Raw genomic sequence first — 17,483 nt, 5'->3', positions numbered from 1 at the left:
ATTTCGGCTGCCATTGTCACCATCAGTCGTCTGCAGCGTCATCTTCTTCATCTACAACGTCATTGTTGTTCGCCACTCGAAAGTCGCACAAATGAACGCGTAATTGTTTGCACATGAATACATTGAGTAAATATTTGCAAACACATTCAGGATTCCCCCTTACCCCTGCGTCATTCCTCTGTTTCCCCCGTTTGCGTTTTCCTCGATTTCCCGATCCATCCCCCACCCGCCCCCGCCTCCCGGCATTTTCCTCGCTTTTCCTCGGCTGCATCCTGAGCCGAGCTGAGCCATCATCATTTGCATGCCGGGGCAAAAGACTTGAATTGCATTGCCAAGTCAAAGAAGGCCTTAATCTGCTTACCTTGCCTCGGTGACATTTCTTTTCACAACTCCACACAACACCCACCCACCCAGCAAGCGCCACCCACTCCCCCCTCCCCTCATCAACCAGGCAGCTGGGAAAGCCGGGGAAGGAAAATGGAAAATCGCTGGAAAAGTTGCTTAGCTCGGCAGGGCTTTGCTTTAATTACGGCGTCCCCGACTTTGAGAGCATAAACAAATTGCAAATTGTTTATGGCATGCAAATTAATCAAATCTCTTTCTCAATTAAGCCTGCAAGCCAAGCCAAGCAGCACAAAACCAAAGGAATTGCAGTGCGAGCAGCAGCAGCGGAAGTTCTGGGGAAAAACTATAACGGGATAGGCAAAGTGAATCGACAGATGGCCCCGGAAAAGAGGAAAACACTTGAAAGCGGAAAAATAATACCGTGCAAGTGCTTCGAATACCTGTTGGGTTTTCTCTCTCTTTTTTTGGCAGAGTGGATGCATAAATTGGAAAAACATTGTAAATAATGAATATTTTTGGAGAAATCTAATATGCTGGCTCTACTGCAATGCTTTTCATTTAGTTTTATAACGAGATAATACGATAGGTAAATTATTTAAACATAAATACGCACTCAGACTGTTAGTTTTAAATATGAATACTTGATATTCTTTATATTCTTAGCTTATGCTTTGTATGAACACTTTCAGGACAAGCTTTAAAATTCCAATGGGAAACCTTAAAGATGTATCCCCCAAAAAACTGACCTTTGAAAATCGATATGTGAACGATTCGTTGAGTAATTCCGCTCGCATGCAATTAAATTCGCTCAATTCAGTAAATTGGAGGAGGGGACTTGTGCTCCACTTCACTTCGCCGGAGGGGAGCAAACTCATGTAATTGAGTGTAAACTTGTCAGAGCATTTATTTAATGCCTAATCAAGTGATGTATAACACACGACTTGCCCACTTTGCCACCTCGAATGGCCCAGCCAAGGGTTAAAACTGGGCTGAGCGTGAAGAGTTAGGGGTTAAGGGTAAAGGGGTTTAAGTTAAAGTGTCAGATGTAGCTTGTCAAAGTTGTGTTGTCCAATTAGCATAATTTCTTGTCTCAACTTTAGCCCAGATGCAACAGATACGAATACGGATACGGATGCGGATGTGGATGCGGATGCGGATGCGGATACAGAAAAGAAAGTATCTACGACACATCTTAATTGCCGGATGCCCGGAATACACTTAAAGTTCGCATTAAATCGTTACTTGGTTCGTTCATTAGGAAAACTTATCCCCGGCTGGATGGCATTTTTCGCTCGGATGGATTCGCTCATTAAAGAATAAATTGTAATTATTTTAGATGTGCCAGCAGAACAATTAATCATTTGGATCTACTTGGGATTACACTTCTGCCACTGTTAGTGTGTGTGTGTGTGTGGGTTAGTGGGTGTGTGGCTTATCAACAGAGCTGGCGAATCATAGGAAAACTCCTAAGAAATTTTCTGGACTTAAATTTCAACAATTCGGATTTTTGGAGACAGTATTACGAGTATATTCTATATTTATAATAGAATAAAGTAGTTTCAAAAATCACTTACTTATTTTTAAATCAGCTGTAAGTACGATAATGCTAAGCGCTTTTCACTAACCTTAAATATTAATTTGTAGCTTAACAAATTAGTTTAATAAAAGCTCAAGCCCATGGTTAATAATGTCAAAAGGAATGGTTTGGCAGTTAAGTCCGCTGTCAATCTGATTTCTTGGGATCACCCCTTTCAGCCAGTAAAGGATTCCCTTCGCCATCACCTCGGAAATTAAGGAGCTTCAATGGCCATTAGCGATTTAAGTCGGAGCAAAGAGAAAAATCAACAGCTGGCGAAGAGCGAGCCAAGGTCGTTCGCCGGGCGCCATTCGCTCGCTCTTTGCTCTTCGGTGCGGGGAAAACCTTTTGGGAGGAAAACTCACCACGGCGACGAGGAACGAGGAATTCCCGAGGCTGGCTGGCAGCGCACGAGGCTTCGCTGTGCGGCGTTCAGTCTCACGTTGAACCCTGCTGCTGTTTGTTGTCAGCCGGCTGGTGAATCAAAGCCAGAGCACACAGACAGGGCACTCCGACTTGGCCAACTGAGCCACACTCAGCCAGCCGAAGGACGAAGGACCTCGACCACGACCACGACCACGACTACGACAACTCGCGAAATCAGAAACCAAAGAAGCCAAAGGCGAGAAACCAATAGCCAGAAAGAAACCAGAGTCCTTTGGCTCGAAAAAAGTGTCCTGTGATCGCGTGACGAAAATTGTTTGTGTCTCGCGAAGCTCTGAAAAGTCCGGAAAAGCGAAAGAGTCCCCGGAAAGTTCACGATCGCTTTTCCCGTGTTTTTTCCGGTTTTCGGTTTTCACCGTTTTTTTTTTGTTTTTGTTTTGTTTGCCGGCACAACGCACACACACACAACCAACGCACCACACACACAAGCAAGCAGTGATAATGATGGTGATGAAAATTCAATAACAAGTGGATGCAACAAATGCGCATGAAATGAAAAATTTGTCCACACAAGTGTGAAAAACCGAGAAGTAGAAATCAGATAAAACTGAGATAATCAGCGAGCAGCAGAACCCAATCAACCAAATAAGCTGTGGGCCAAAGTGCTCCGAGAACGGTTAGTAAACACAAATTGTTTGTTTTCGTGGCTTTTCCATGTGTTTGCCTGGAACCGGGGACTATTTTCTTAGTGGCTGATAAACACAGATAAAAGGAAAACAAAAAAAAGGGGGGTGCTTTTCCGATACACCCCGCCAGAATAATCCACATGATCAACCAGCATGGAGCTAAATATTCTCGCTTGGTGTGTGAAAGTTTTATGACTGCGACTTAAGTGAATATTTGCATAGATTTTCGGGGTAGCTTTCTTATTGAATGAAACTAATCAATCAATTTACTTGATCAAATAGGTAATAAGCCAAGTTAATAGGTTGAGAAACTTGCTGGATAAAATATATAAAATAGGTGGATATTTATGAAATACTAAATTCTTTTTAACTGACTGATTGCTGCTTTCTGTAACATAAAAATAATATTCGTACCATTAGTACCTTTGCCATATCAAAGCAAACCTGCTGCATAAGGAATTTTAAAAAGGAACTTTCTGCTGATCGGAGTTATTTGCAAACTGTCGCTCTCTTTGCTCATTAGATGATAAATTCGCCCGGTCGAAAGTCAGGACCCTTTTCTAGAAACCCAAACGATGACAGTTCGTTTTCCGGACCCGGGCTAATCAATTCCGGGCCCCCCCTTCCCTTCCCTTGTAAATCAGGTCTCCATGGAGAGGGAATCATGCAGAATAAGTGACTCCATCGGGCAGTGAAAACTATCCCCACACCATCCTCCATTTCTCTCCGTTTTTGCCGAGAAAGTGTGACAAAACGAGGGAAAGGAATAGGACGAGGATGAGGACGAAGACGAGAACGAGGACGAAGGCAAGAGCCTACATGATTTATAAGACACATTAAATTGAATATTCAACATAATGTAGCATTTAAATGACCCACGCATAGCGCCGAGCCAGCAGAAGTATATATATTATCCGGGAAAGTGGCAAAAGTCGGCCTTGAAGGTCAACCCAGTGGTTTTCCCAAGGAGTCGAGAAGTCGACTCGTTATGGCTGCCTCCGCGCCACATTGTTTAAATGCGAAAATCGCTTAAAGTTTCGCCGGCGATTGAATTTCTTTCGCAGAACCGCCGACCCAACCAAAAAGCAAAAGCAAAAAAAAATTCGCACACTTTGCGTGTGTTGGTGTGTTGGAAGAAGTAATTTACCCACACAGCGCCAGCGAAAGCATCATAAATCACACGTTCTGCACAACTACAACTACAACTACAGAAAGTGACACTCGCGGAGGGCGATGGGCGATGGGCGGTAGGGGGGCGTGGCGCGTTACGTGTCCAGGTCAAATGTCAGAAGTCAGCCAATTTGGGCAACATTTTGACAGACACTGCGCTTAGCCGCCGGCCGACTGTTCATCATTGTGCAACACTGCCAACCGATTATCGCAAGGGCGTGATGAGTTACTCCCATTCCTCAGGGATTATCCGACTTTTTGTTTCCTTCGACCCCAAGGGGGTTTCTTTTACCAGTCATTGCAAGTTCTGTACAAGTTACATGTGAAAATACAATAAATATTTCAATAAAACTTCACAACTAAACTTTAAATATTTAAATTACTTTTTATAATATGAGTAGCAATATGGTAAACTCACATTTGCCACTGTGAACATATTGAGATTTAACTTTATAGAGATTGGCTTGAATTTTAAGCCCCACAAGTGACTTTATATTTTTTTGATGAGCATTAGCTTTCGAGTGACTCTGAGTATTGGCCGTAATCCACTTGGAGCTCGGGCCCCAAATAATCACTCACGCAAACCCCTTGACCCGCAAATCATATTTCCCGGCCGTGAGTTATGGACTGCCTTCCGCTCGGCAGAATGTATGGCCCCGGGTTAACAAGATGTTTATAAAAATGATATTACGATTTACCTAACCCACACGAGGACACGCAGAATGTGTGAAGTGGATGTCGAGTGAAATGGGGGGAAATGGCGGAGAAAATGAGGGAGTGAAGGGGAGCGAGGGGATCCAAGGCCATTAGACAACGCATTAATCTAATCATATGAGTTCCTATGTCTGTGTGCCGAAAATCATGAACTCAAAAATGCTGGCCCCCCAAAACGGGGGGCAAAAAAAAAAAATGAGAAAAGAGAAAAACCCCAACACACAGAGACATTTGCAAGTTGATTTATAAGCGCGCTGATGTCAGTTACGTGCAAAATGGCAGCAAGTTTTTGGCCCACGCACGCACTCAATAATGTTGCGAGCATGGGTTAAGAGTTGGGTGGTGCGATGTGGGTGGCTGGTTGCTTTTTCACCTGCCTTTGTGTTCGCTTTTGGGGGGCAGGGAGGGGATGGGTGGGGGAAAGGTTACCGGCGAGGATTTGCCAGAGCCGAAAGCAAAAGCAGAGCTCGCTGCCATTGCGCAAATTGCTTGCAACACTTTTTGTGCCGTTCACCCGCTCCTCGGCTGCCTTGGCTTTTATAAATCGTTTAGACACCACTCCTCCACTCCGGGAAAAGGCCCCACACCACCACCAGCACCACCACCAACAACAGTAGCACCACCAGCAGCAGCACCACCACCTGGGTAACTGAACACAACAGAAGAGCGGTGGCGACAAGTCGAGTCAAAAGAAGCCCGAAAAACAGGAAGCCACTCCCCGCGCCCTTTGACCCCCGCCTCCGCCGAATCGGGCGCCACTCAAAACACATCCATCAACAGCGTATTTATATGCGAGGCAAAAGGTTAAAGGTGTTTTTCCTTTTCTCCTCCCCCCTCCCACTGCTCCACTGCGCCTTATTCTGCTGCTTATTCTGTAGCCTGGTAGAGGGAGAGGGAAAGGTAGCGGAGAGGGAGCAGGAGAGGTAGAGGAGAGTCTCCTAATTGTGAGGACTTTGCTTTGGCTTCAGCTTGTTTGGTCCTTGCATACTTTTGTGCGCTCGCGTCGCGTAATGAAGATAATTGCTGCTAAGCGGATCCTGCTGGATTTCTGAGACACCTTCGCACTCCCGCGCACTCCCGTTCATAAAACTCACAATGTTTCTGGGGGAGTTTCGGGGTGCAAGTGGAGGGGCTGCCATTTATTCAAATTTAATTTTGGCTCAGCTTATTCGAACATTAGTTTTTGTTATTAAAATAGTTGAATAAATATACAGAGTTTCAATTAACTACTCATCTGCCAGGTTTCTGCTTTAAGAACACCTATTTTAAATTCACAGCTGGTGCTCCACTATCTCACTATCTCACTTCCCCTTTGGCTTTCCTTTTCCATTTTAGTTGCTTACTCATTTCGCCGTTTTTCGTTTTTAATTTGCCCGGGACGAAAGGCTTTCCTTTCGCAGAGGAGCATCTCTGGTTGCCTTAGCGAGCAGGACCTGCATTAATTAAATTCTTTCAGGTGTTGAAAGGTGTAGAGTCTGCAGCTATTGTTAATGCTCGGGCAAACAGGCGGCAGAGGCGACAGAGGGGGCGTGGCTAATTGGTAAATGCTCTCAAGTGCCCGGCTAACGAGGCGTATGCGTGATGCGAACAAAGTCAGAGGAGGCAGGAGAGCCCCCGGCCTAATCAGCGTGCAAAACTCCTCGTGGATCACCACTCGAGCTCCACTAATCCCGAGCACAAATCCTAGTTGAGTGCAGAACTTAGCCCTCTGATTTGTTTTGCATACATTACATTAGGATTCCCATTCAAATTTTGATCCGACACAAAATTGTTACAGCCTCGAAATTATTGTGACAGACGCCAACATTTATATGAGCAAAATGCCTGCGACAACAGGTAATTGTTTTTCCTTTTCTTTTTGGCCATGTCTTTTGGGCCTATTTTCTACTTTATTTTTGCTTCATTTGTTTTCGCTTTTCGGTCTTCTGCTCTCGTTTGTTGGCATAAATTTATTGTGTTCGCCCGCCTTACGCATTTGCATAAATATTTTAATTTGCATTTCAACGAACACGAAATGCGAAGCCACAAAGTCCATACACCCAGAAACAAGCACCCAGTACAAAGTCGAAAAAAAAATAGTAATCAGCTAGGATCTGTGCTATCAAAATGTTACAACTATCCAGTGATTTTATTTATACGCATACCCGCCCACATCAAGCCGGCATTTATATGCAAATTCTTTCGGCTGGTGAAAAAAAAAACCATAAGTAGAATCATATTTCCCATCGCAATCGAATTCACTTTGGAAACCCACAAATTGGCATTCGATTTCTTGTTTGTCCCGTGAATGGAATTCATTTAGAATTGGGCTTTCCATTCAATGCAGTAATTTTAGATTTATGAGTCGGATTTTTCTCCTAGGAAAATCCAAGCTCCCCGTGTCATTTTAACTTGTCACCGATTGTCTCAAAACCTTCATTCATTCAGCTTTCAATTGGCATTCAATTTTATTCGTGGGGGAAGTGCTCATTTGCAATTCGCAGTCAGTTGATTCCATGTTGACTTTGCTAAGACTTTGGCTTCGAAACCAGAAATCCATAGATCCTGGAACTTTTGCCAGGATATTGCGCATACGACACGTAGCACCGAGAAAGTTTCCAGATTCTTATCAAAGCACAAAAAGTGGAAAAGTGTAAGGGGAATAACGAAGGGTGGGCTTCGAAAAAAAAAACTAAACAAACAAACCTCTCGCACAGGCAAATATGTTTTCATTTTCTCATATCTCCAGCAACACACACACATGCACACACACTCGCTCACTCGCACACACTCACACACTCGAACGAGAGGCCAAAACTTTCCATTTCAAAATATTTTCTTAGCAAGCTTCTCATTGCCGACGTTCCTTTTTCCTTTTTTTTTTTGCTTTCTATATGCACACAAGGGCAGGGGCAGCGGGAAAACAAAAGCGCAGGGGGACCAAAAAATCCTAGAGCCAAAAATGGCCAGAAAAAGCTGCACTGGGCCCAAAAAACACGTCTCGACTTGTCTGCAGATGTTTTGTGGTCCGCAAAGCTGAAAGCCAGGCTCTTTTTGCCTGCGAATCGCTCGCATTTCGCTGCGTACGACGGCCGATGGATCAATAATTGAATTTCGCCAGGCAATTTGCATATCTGCCACTCGGCGGAGCCTCTCGGCACACAGTTTGCCCAACAATGCGAGTTCGGGACAATTGCACTAAATTAACCCAATTATTATCCCGAAAAGGAATCGCAAGGTAAATAAGTCGCCCGATTTATCTGCCATACGGTGAATAGGCAACAAAGCTCTAGCTGTTGGCAATTCTGTCACGACTCCCGGAAATACCGAATGCAGCATTCATTTTGTCGGACTTTCAATTGCAACTCTTATTATTTCAAGTGCCCTGAGAAATTCAATAACAATGAGCATGCACACTTTGAAATTATCTTGGCTGGCGGTTCTGCTTAAATTTGTCAAAATACTCCACTTAATTACATTAATGCCATGGCTGAGGGAATTATTCATTGCACACAATTAGGAATTACCTTTTAGAATAATTCAACCGCCTCTAGAAATGCAAGTACAATGGGAAACTAAATTAATTTAAAATTATTCATAGATTCTCTGTTTGGTTACAAAGATTTAAGGGAATAATTAACTGCTTAACAAGTATTCACAGATTGCATCTTGTTTATCGTTTCTTAAACCGCCTTGAAACTAGATTAATGAACAATGGAGAAAATAAAAAAAATATTGTTACAATTTTCCAAGAAACTCTGCAGTTAAATTCAAATAAAATAACACAACAGTTTGCTTGCAAATGGTAAACATGTAAAGACTTAAAGGAACTCTCGAATGACTTGCCCCAAGTTCACAATCCTTTAACAATAAAATTTACATAGCAAAGGCGCCCAGAAGTATTTTCTACAAATTAACCCAGAATGCCGCAACATTTTCGCAACAATTGAAAAATATTTGAGGGCCTTTGTTGCTGCGAAAACACGCATAATTCAATCAGCTTAGGGCGAAACGAATCGAAACGAGTTGGAGAGAGGAGCACAATCACTTTATTAGCCGTATCGCATCCACAGGGCCATAAAAGCAGCGCACATAGTAATGGCCATCAAATTTGAAGATTCGATGCGGCAAGAAATGCTTTTCATCCTTTTTTCTTTTTTTTTTTTTTTTTGCTGGCAGCTAGGATCTCTGGCCTGTTTATCGATAGATAATATATTTATATTTAAATAACACTTCATCATGTCGACGCTGCGTATGCGTAATATTGTTTGCTTTCATGTTTCGGGAAGGCAAAAGGGAAGCCGGCGAGCGACTTATAAATAAACTTGATCCATTGCACAGGCACATTGGGACATGGCCTGCGAAGATATACCATAGGCACACAATTTTGGCCCTACTGTCGAGTGCGATAAATTCGGGCTTATGATTTTATCCCTTTTTACAGCCGGGCTCGCGAAAGGCGAACGCTTTCCGAGCATTTCCAAGTCAATTCCTCCTCGGTTTCGTTTTCATTCCGATTGGGGAGCGAGCGAGTGGGCTTTTCCTCGGGGTGTTTGCCAGTTTGGGTATTCTGGTGTTTGGGTGTTTGGGTGTTTTGGGTGTTTTGGGTGTTTGAGTGTGCAGCAGTGTGAGTTCTCAGGCGGTTTTCCTGGCCACTCATGCATGAAACAGCGCTTCAGGAACAGACAAAAACTAGAGACATCGCATTGTCTGCCGCTGAAGAATAAATAAACTACTCGCAACAACAATGAGCGGAGCAAGTCAAGCAAATTGCACACACACACCATACACACACACACACACACACAGAGAGAGAGAGAGGGCGACACAAATAAGTTGATTCGGTTAACTTTGGCCGAGTTGAACTAGACAGGCCGAAACTTTTTAGCATTACATGCATAAGTAACCGTTAACGGAAACCCAAATTGGCCCGCAAATAGAAAAGAATGGAGTAGAATCGAATCGAATGGAATGGAATTAACGCTGGGCAGGGAGGGGGAATAGCAAAAAAGAATCGGATACTCGATATGCGGCTCCTTCAAAATGATTTGGCCCCAAGAGCGCCTGGGAATTGGCTCCTTTGAGATGAACTCGAGTGGAAGGGCAACTTTGCGGATGGAATTATCTCTTATGAAGATGTAATTGATAAATGGCAAGGGCCGGGCCGATGGCAACGATGGCAATGGAAATGCGATATATACGATATATATGGTACGACGAGACCGACGAGCGATTGCACAAAAGCCCCGGAGAAAGGTTTTCGGTTTTCGGTTTTGTGGTCCACCAACTGCACCGCAGTCGGAAAAGCCTGTCGGAGAACTAAGTGGAACTTACACTCGAGAGGGTTGTAATTAAATGGGAAACTGCAGAAGTGCGATTAAGATGAACCCATTTTGTAGAGCTTTAAAATGTTTTGTATTTTGTTGGATAAACAAGCAATCGGCCACAAACTAATTGGGGGAAATAATTTTATAACAATTTTGGGAATTAAAAATACAACAATTAAAGTGGGATTTAGATTAAACTATATAGTAGGGCACTAAAATAATGAAAATAATTTATAAGGAGTTACAAATAATAATCAAAACCCTGTCCATTCACAAGGTGTTTGTAGCTCTGCTACTCGAGTTCCTTCAACAATAGTTCGGCAATTATTTGAGGCACTTAAAGTGCCCACTCCTCCGGAATCGTTGGTCCACATATCAAGTGTTAGCACAACAACAATCCGAAAGTGCCACTTGAACAATTCAACAACAATTTAACAATATTCAAGCAGCATTCTTTTTTTCCGTTGATGGGGGGACAGCAATCGTTTAGAACAACTACGCCACATTACCTTCCCGGGAAAAGCTGCGAGGGAAAGCGAAAAGCCTTAGACACACAATAAAATGCGAACAATTGCCGGGTTATTTATATAGCCACTTGGGCATTTGATTCGCTCACACTTGATCACTTAACGAGCCACGAATAATTCCCCACTCAATGAATCTCGAGCAGCAACAGCAACTTATCCGCAGATCATCTCAATGGGTATTACCTACTTACACACGCACATGTAAATAGATGTGCGACTGGTGTGCTGGTGTGGTGGTGCCTTGTATCCTTGGTCCTTGAGAGTACCCTGTCTGTGTGTGCGAGTGTGTGAGTGTGTGTGTAATTATGTGCTACATCATCTTTTATGGGGACTCAAACACAAGGGGGCCATGCATCATTTTCTTTGCCGCTTCCCCATAATCTTTTTGCTCGGCTCTTTTTTTATTGTCGAGTGTATCAAACAGAATATTGCCACGCCCCCGGTTCGCCGAGCCGCCCCCGCTCCCCCCTTTGGCCATCCTTATTGCAACCACTATGTCTCTCGTTTGTTTGTGTTTAATCTCGTTTTAATGCCGTCGAGCATCATCGTAAAAATTATTACATTAAATGTCAACGCAAAAGCGAGGAAGAGCGCAAGAAAAGAAAGAGCACTCACACACATGCCCAAATGCAGAGAGAGAAAAGGTTTATAGTTTAAAATAATTTAGAATGGCTGGGCAACAGAGATTTGAAAAATATTCAAGCTGAACTTGGTCTTATTTATATTCATACCTCAATATCAAGTAATTATCTTAAGGTTTTTTTTTTTGGAAGGCTTAATCTTGGGGGATAAGATACAATTTTGTTTTATTTTTTAGTTGTTTCAAATAATTTTCTCTCTGTACTCATGAAGAAAGTCAAATGAGCGGGGAAAAAGGTGAGGAAGAAAGATATGGGTGGATAGAGCAGGTTCACTGAAGACGGTGAAGGTCTGTTGGTTTAAGAGGGTCGTTATTATTAAATTTTACACACGCACATACACACACACATACAGACATACACGGGCAACAATAAAGTGTGCGACTATATGCCCAAAACACACACACATACAAGCCGCACACCAACACTCGCTTGCAAACAATGTATACGCCACTAAAATTCAATTTTTACGAGCATAATATGTTTCAATGGCAACACACACAGACAGGGAAAACCTTACCCGCACACACACACGTACACCCACACAAGTACACACGTGGCACACCTTCATTTAAGGTCTCCTTTTGTCTTTGCCGTTGTCTTAGCCTCCACTTTCCACACCACCGCCCACCGCCCACTTGCCACCCACCACAATCATTTTGGCAACTGCTTTTTATGTGTGTCGCACATTATTAAATGAATTCAAGCGCAGAAAATTGCCTACCCGCTCCAGCATCCACCACTCCACCTCCTACCACCCACCATCCACCAATCTCCACCCACCACCCAACGCCTTCTTTTGTCAATAACCAGCCACGCCTCCTTTGCCCTAGTAACAAATCAAGTCCATATCAGATGGCAGGCAAATTGCCTAAAAAACAACACGAAGCAAATACGGCGGCTCGGAAAACAAGAGCCAGAATTTTCATAAATTTTCACTTTTTCTTATCTTCGGATGAACAGCTCATTAGTTTTATAAATATGAATCGGAAAAGCAGAGAGGGAAGCATTAAATTTAAGGAAAGAAGAATTACGAGTAATGCTGTAAATAAATTGATAAGATTTTAACACTATTTCTACCAGCAAATTTTATATTCTTTGTACACAGTTAGCAATTAATTTTAACAAAGAGCCAAAAAGATTCGGTTGTTACTTTGCATTTGATTAATGACCCGATTACCTAATTGCCAACACATTTCTGCATTGTCGAGCAGAGAAGACAGCCATCTTGGCATCCTATTTATGGGTATTTTCCCTCTTGCGAAAATGCACTCTTCCCGTACGATTTGAACTTACTTCCGCAGTGCAGTCTTGCATGCTGATTTGAATGTTGACACGTTTCGACACTTCTTCCCTGCTTCCTGGTCCATCCTGGCTTATTATCCCGAGTCCTTTGCCATTTCCCTGCAATGGAATGTAACTAATGAGGCGTATAATCATTGTTATGTCAACAGTTTTGCTGCCTTTTGACAAACGACACAGAAGCGCTGGAAAGAGACAGCCTCACACGTTCCGACAGAGGGGGAATACGAGGTGCGAGGGAGACGGAACGAGACAGACAGTGGAGTGCAGAGGGCATACAATCTTTTGGGTCGGCGAAGACTAGAAGAAATCTTCCTGCACATGTCAATATAAATAAGCGGCTGAGGAAGTGCCAAAGAAAAGCGGTGAGGGGGAAACTTCATCATTACATTGTGTAGAAGTGCCTCAAAAAAAGAAGAAGAATAAAAAGCTGAAGAAGAAGAGGGGAAAAACCACACTCCCACACACACACACACACACAAAAGTACCATACATGACACATGCTTTGACGTAATTGCTGTGTAGGAAATAAGCAATTTGAGAGATCATTAAAAAGTTGAAGCGACAAAATAAAAATCCCCACTCGAAAGAAAGAAATAAAAAAGAAACTCGAAGGCAAGATGAAGGAATAAAAACGCCATCAACGCTAAAGGATATTAAATGCCAGGCGCACATACGAACTTTGTTCATGCCTCAAAATTTCGTGCTTTTTTTCTCCTTTTTTTTTTTTTTTTTTGGTGGGTGAGGTGGAGTGGGTGCAATAGTTGGGCCATTCAATTGGGTTTTTTGGGGCATTCGGAGTAAGAAATGTGATTCAATGCGAAATCAGTTTACATTTCTGATTTCTTTTTGATTAGTTAGCAGCTTAGAGAAAGCCAACTGACAGCGATTTCCTCAAATCGCATTCACGGAAATTGACTCAATTGCCATGGAATTTTCATGGCGAGCTCAACCAAAACAAGCATCAAGGCCACAGCCGAATGGCGAATACCGAACACCCGAAAGCCCGAAAACCTCAAGAAAACCCACACAACACGCAAATAGAAAAAGAGAAATATGGTAGTAAAGGGGAAAAACACGAAGGAAAACCATCCGAAGAAAAAGGAGAAGAAAAACCCGTCGTCGTCGTCGGCATGCAGTTGAATGCACGCATTTTGTGGCTCGCAGCCTTTGTGGCAAACTTCTCTCTGGGCAACTGGCGGGTTTAGCGGGATGCGGGGGCTGGGGGGTTGGAGGGGGGAGGGGGATGGTTGGCTAAGAATGGCAGGATGGGCATTTGATTGCGAGTTTTTGTGTTTTACTTTTTTTTTTTTTGGCCAGGCCAAAGACTTTGCGTCAACAGCAGAAACAGGCGGCAGCAGCCAAAAACACTCGACAAGCGACAGGCGGCAACAAAGCAAATTTCGTTAGTGGCTTTTGCTGGCCCGTAGCTGCTGGCAAATAAACTGAGAGAAATTTGTGTACATAGATTCTAATAGGTTCTTAATTGATAAAATATAAAAGAAATTTCATCTCAAAGAGTAGTTCTCATAAAATTGATTCAACTTTCTTGAAGAACTGATTATTTTCACTTGATATGCCATATAAACTGCGGGAAATTTGTGTACACAGGTTCTTAATCTTTGAAGATATTTAATAAATACCATCTCAAAATGTAGTACTTATAAAATTGGTTGTACTTGTTTAAACAACTGATTACTTTCACTTATGGTAGTATTCTACAAATGATTTTTTTCCAGTGATGTGGCTTTCCTTTTGGGCCCAGCTGCGTGAATGCCACTGCATTGTTCGGCACTTATTTCTGGCTTTTGTAAATAGTATTTGCATTTCATTTTCTGGTCATGTCCCGGCGAGTCCTGCCGCGTCCTTTCGCGTCCTTCGCCGTGCTAGTTAGCGACTTTTCGCTGCACTTTAAATGTCATTTGTTTGCCGTTTCGGTGCGGCTGCCTTTAAGTAAATTAGTGACCCCTTTTCGGCGCCTCTTGCATCTTGCCCCATTGTGTTTATCCAGGCGCATTTCTTTTTGTGCACCGAGACATTCTCCAACAAGCCCCTCTCCCTCCCCCTCGAACCACGCCCCCTTTTTTTAAGCCCAGGTCTCGTCCTTCGTCTCGACTTCGCTGGCGATGGATGGCCTTTGTTCTACTCGGCCGCACAGTAGCTGAAATTTGTCGTAACAAGATTTGCTTTTGATTTGGACTCGCTCCCTTTCATTGCCCTTTAGCGGCACTGAACAAAAATACATGACATATTTAAAAACCATAAAAATGAAATATAACTAAAAAAAAAAAACAGACATTCAGCAAATGAATATTGCCCTGAAACGGCATCAAAGTAATAAAGAAAAACAAGCAAGCAGGTTGTGCTTTTGAACAACTCACTTGTCGTTTTAAATGACAGGTTAAAAACAATATTTTTTATACCCTTGCAGAGCAAAAGGGTATTATAATTTCAGTCAGAAGTTTGCAACGCAGTGAAGGAGACACCTCAGACCCCATAAAGTATATATATTCTTGATCAGCATCACGAGCAGAATCGAAATATGTATGTACGTCTGTCCGTCTGTCCGTCTGTCCGTCTGTCCGTCTGTCCGTCTGTCCGTCTGTCCGTCTGTCCGTTTCCGCGCAAACTAGTCTCTCAGTTTTAAAGCTATCGTGCTGAAACTTTCCCAAAAGTTGTGTAGTTGTTGCACGCAGTATATAAGTCGGAACGAGCCGGATCGGCCGACTATATCGGATAGCTCCAATACAAGAGAATGAAATAAAAAATTCTCACTCTGTTGTTTTTCATCAGATCGACTTAAATTCTTCAAGATGGCGTTTTCTAACTGTAATTGAATTTCGGATTAAATTTGATCAAAATCGGATAACTCTATCATATAGCTGCCATAGGAGAGATCGAAAATTATATATAGAATTAATGGAAATAAATTGATAACATCGTTGTTTTTCATCAGAAAAGTATGATTTTTGGAATATAGAGTGTTCTTACGACTCTTGAATTACGAGTTAAATTTGATCAAAATCGGACAACTATATCGTATAGCTCCCATATGATCTATAGTCAAAAATATGGGAAATGTATAGAAAAATCGTCTTAGCTTCGATGTTGTCTAGCCTTTATGTGTTTTGTTCGACATATTTGATGACTGCAAGGGTATATAAGCTTCGGCTTGCCGAAGCTAGCTTCCTTTCTTGTTAATGTATACAATACCCAACTGATAGGCAACTGATAGCAGCTAATTTGAAGAAAAAACAGAATGTTTTTCCGAGCGTAGAGCCCGCCCACCTTTTGCCGCCCACTTGACATCGCGAGCGCGTGCAACATTTTTGCGTAAACAAGTTTCTTTGTGCAGTGAAATGCGAGTGGCAACAGGAACAGCGTGGCGGTGGCAAGGAATCCCAATTGCAGGCCTGCCGAGCCACTTGAGCCAATTAGGATTTATGGCCCAGCGGGCTATGCCTTTGTCCCTCAGCCCAAGTACCACCGAAAACCACCCGAAACCACCCAACAACCACCCACCAAACAGCGCCTTTCCAAAGGACTGTTTACGGACCTCATTTGTGGTCACGATTATCACTGTTTGTGACAGTTGTTGGACAGCCGACGAAGGCCACAAGAAAACGTGGATGAGTGGTGGTTAACCAAACGGAAGCCAAGATCAGGGATTCCATTAGCAGAACAAAGCTTAAGTTGCAAAAAAGTTACAGCAAATTGGTTACTTATTAAAACCATAAACCAAAGATTAACATTTATGATTTCCCAATTAGGTAGAATTAGAAAGAAATAAAAATAAGTTCTTTCACTTAAAAAACGATAGGCAGCGAAACCTATAAGTTATTATTATTAAGCTATTATAATCAATTCGTTAGCATGGTCCTGTTAAAATACTTAAAATATTCGTAGGGAAAGGGAAAATAAAATCCCCTTGAATTTGGCCATAACTTCGAGCATTTTGTTCTTTCGCGAACATCTATCAACGCGACTGGCGAAAGCCCCACGAATTCCGATGCGGATATATATCATATTAGCCCATCTGCGCCACTGCGAGTCCCATTGGAATCGAATACATATATATTCGGCTTTATACATATGCAAGCAGGCGAATATATATCTTTATCTGCGCACACAGAGCGGCGAAATGGCGAAAAGCGAAACATTTCAGCGTCAGTTTTTATCTACGATGATGCATAAAGCGCCACAAAACATTCCCTTACCACCCGGTATCCACCCCCTCAGCCCCCTTTCCTTACCACCCACTGCCACCCACTCGACCCCATCCTCACCCTTTTTCCAGTCGACTGCTTTATTATGCTAAAAACTGTGGAGCTAAAGTGTGTTATATGGCATAATCCACTAACGAAAATTGAGCACGAATTTATTATGTTTTCGCATTTTTTGCTTTCCTTTCCTGCCTAAACAGACATCCGCAGTGGTGTGTGTGTAGCCATAGCTGTATCTGTGTGTGGCTGTGGGTGTGCACAAACACATTCATACATAATGAATTATGCAAGACATTCATGCCCCCCACACACTCGGAAATACTTTTAGCCCTATCAATAATTCAAACCAAACCCAACGAAACAAATACACGAAAAAAGTAAAAAAAAAAAAAAAGTAAAAGTAAAGCTGAGGAAAAGCGAGAGCCTAAAGAGGAAAAAAAAGAAGAGACTAAACAAACAACGGCAGAGGCATAAAGCTGCCGACTTGATGAATTATAGAAGTAAATCTGAATTGAAATATAACTGAACCGAACTGAACTATACGGACAAACATGTGCATAGCTTTCGATAAACACAAGTGTGTGCATATTTCGACCATCCGTGTTCCCAATT

The 17,483-nt window shown here is 42.6% G+C and overlaps 1 protein-coding gene across 1 annotated transcript in view; it reads left to right on the top strand.

Annotated features, from left to right (window-relative positions):
- The first annotated feature begins 2,375 nt into the window (after window positions 1–2,375).
- LOC108101777 overlaps window positions 2,376–17,483 on the top strand; it is a 69,998-nt gene continuing 54,890 nt past the window's right edge. The window contains exon 1 of the mRNA XM_017206251.1: window positions 2,376–2,981. The gene's annotated coding sequence lies outside the window, so the exon portion shown is untranslated. The remainder of the gene's footprint in view (window positions 2,982–17,483) is intronic.

This window comes from Drosophila ficusphila, unplaced genomic scaffold (assembly GCF_018152265.1).
Source record: "Drosophila ficusphila isolate 14025-0441.05 unplaced genomic scaffold, ASM1815226v1 contig_198, whole genome shotgun sequence".
Taxonomy (NCBI): domain Eukaryota; kingdom Metazoa; phylum Arthropoda; class Insecta; order Diptera; family Drosophilidae; genus Drosophila; species Drosophila ficusphila.
The sequence above is the reverse complement of the archived record's forward strand: the minus strand, read 5'-3'. Positions and strand labels throughout refer to the sequence as shown.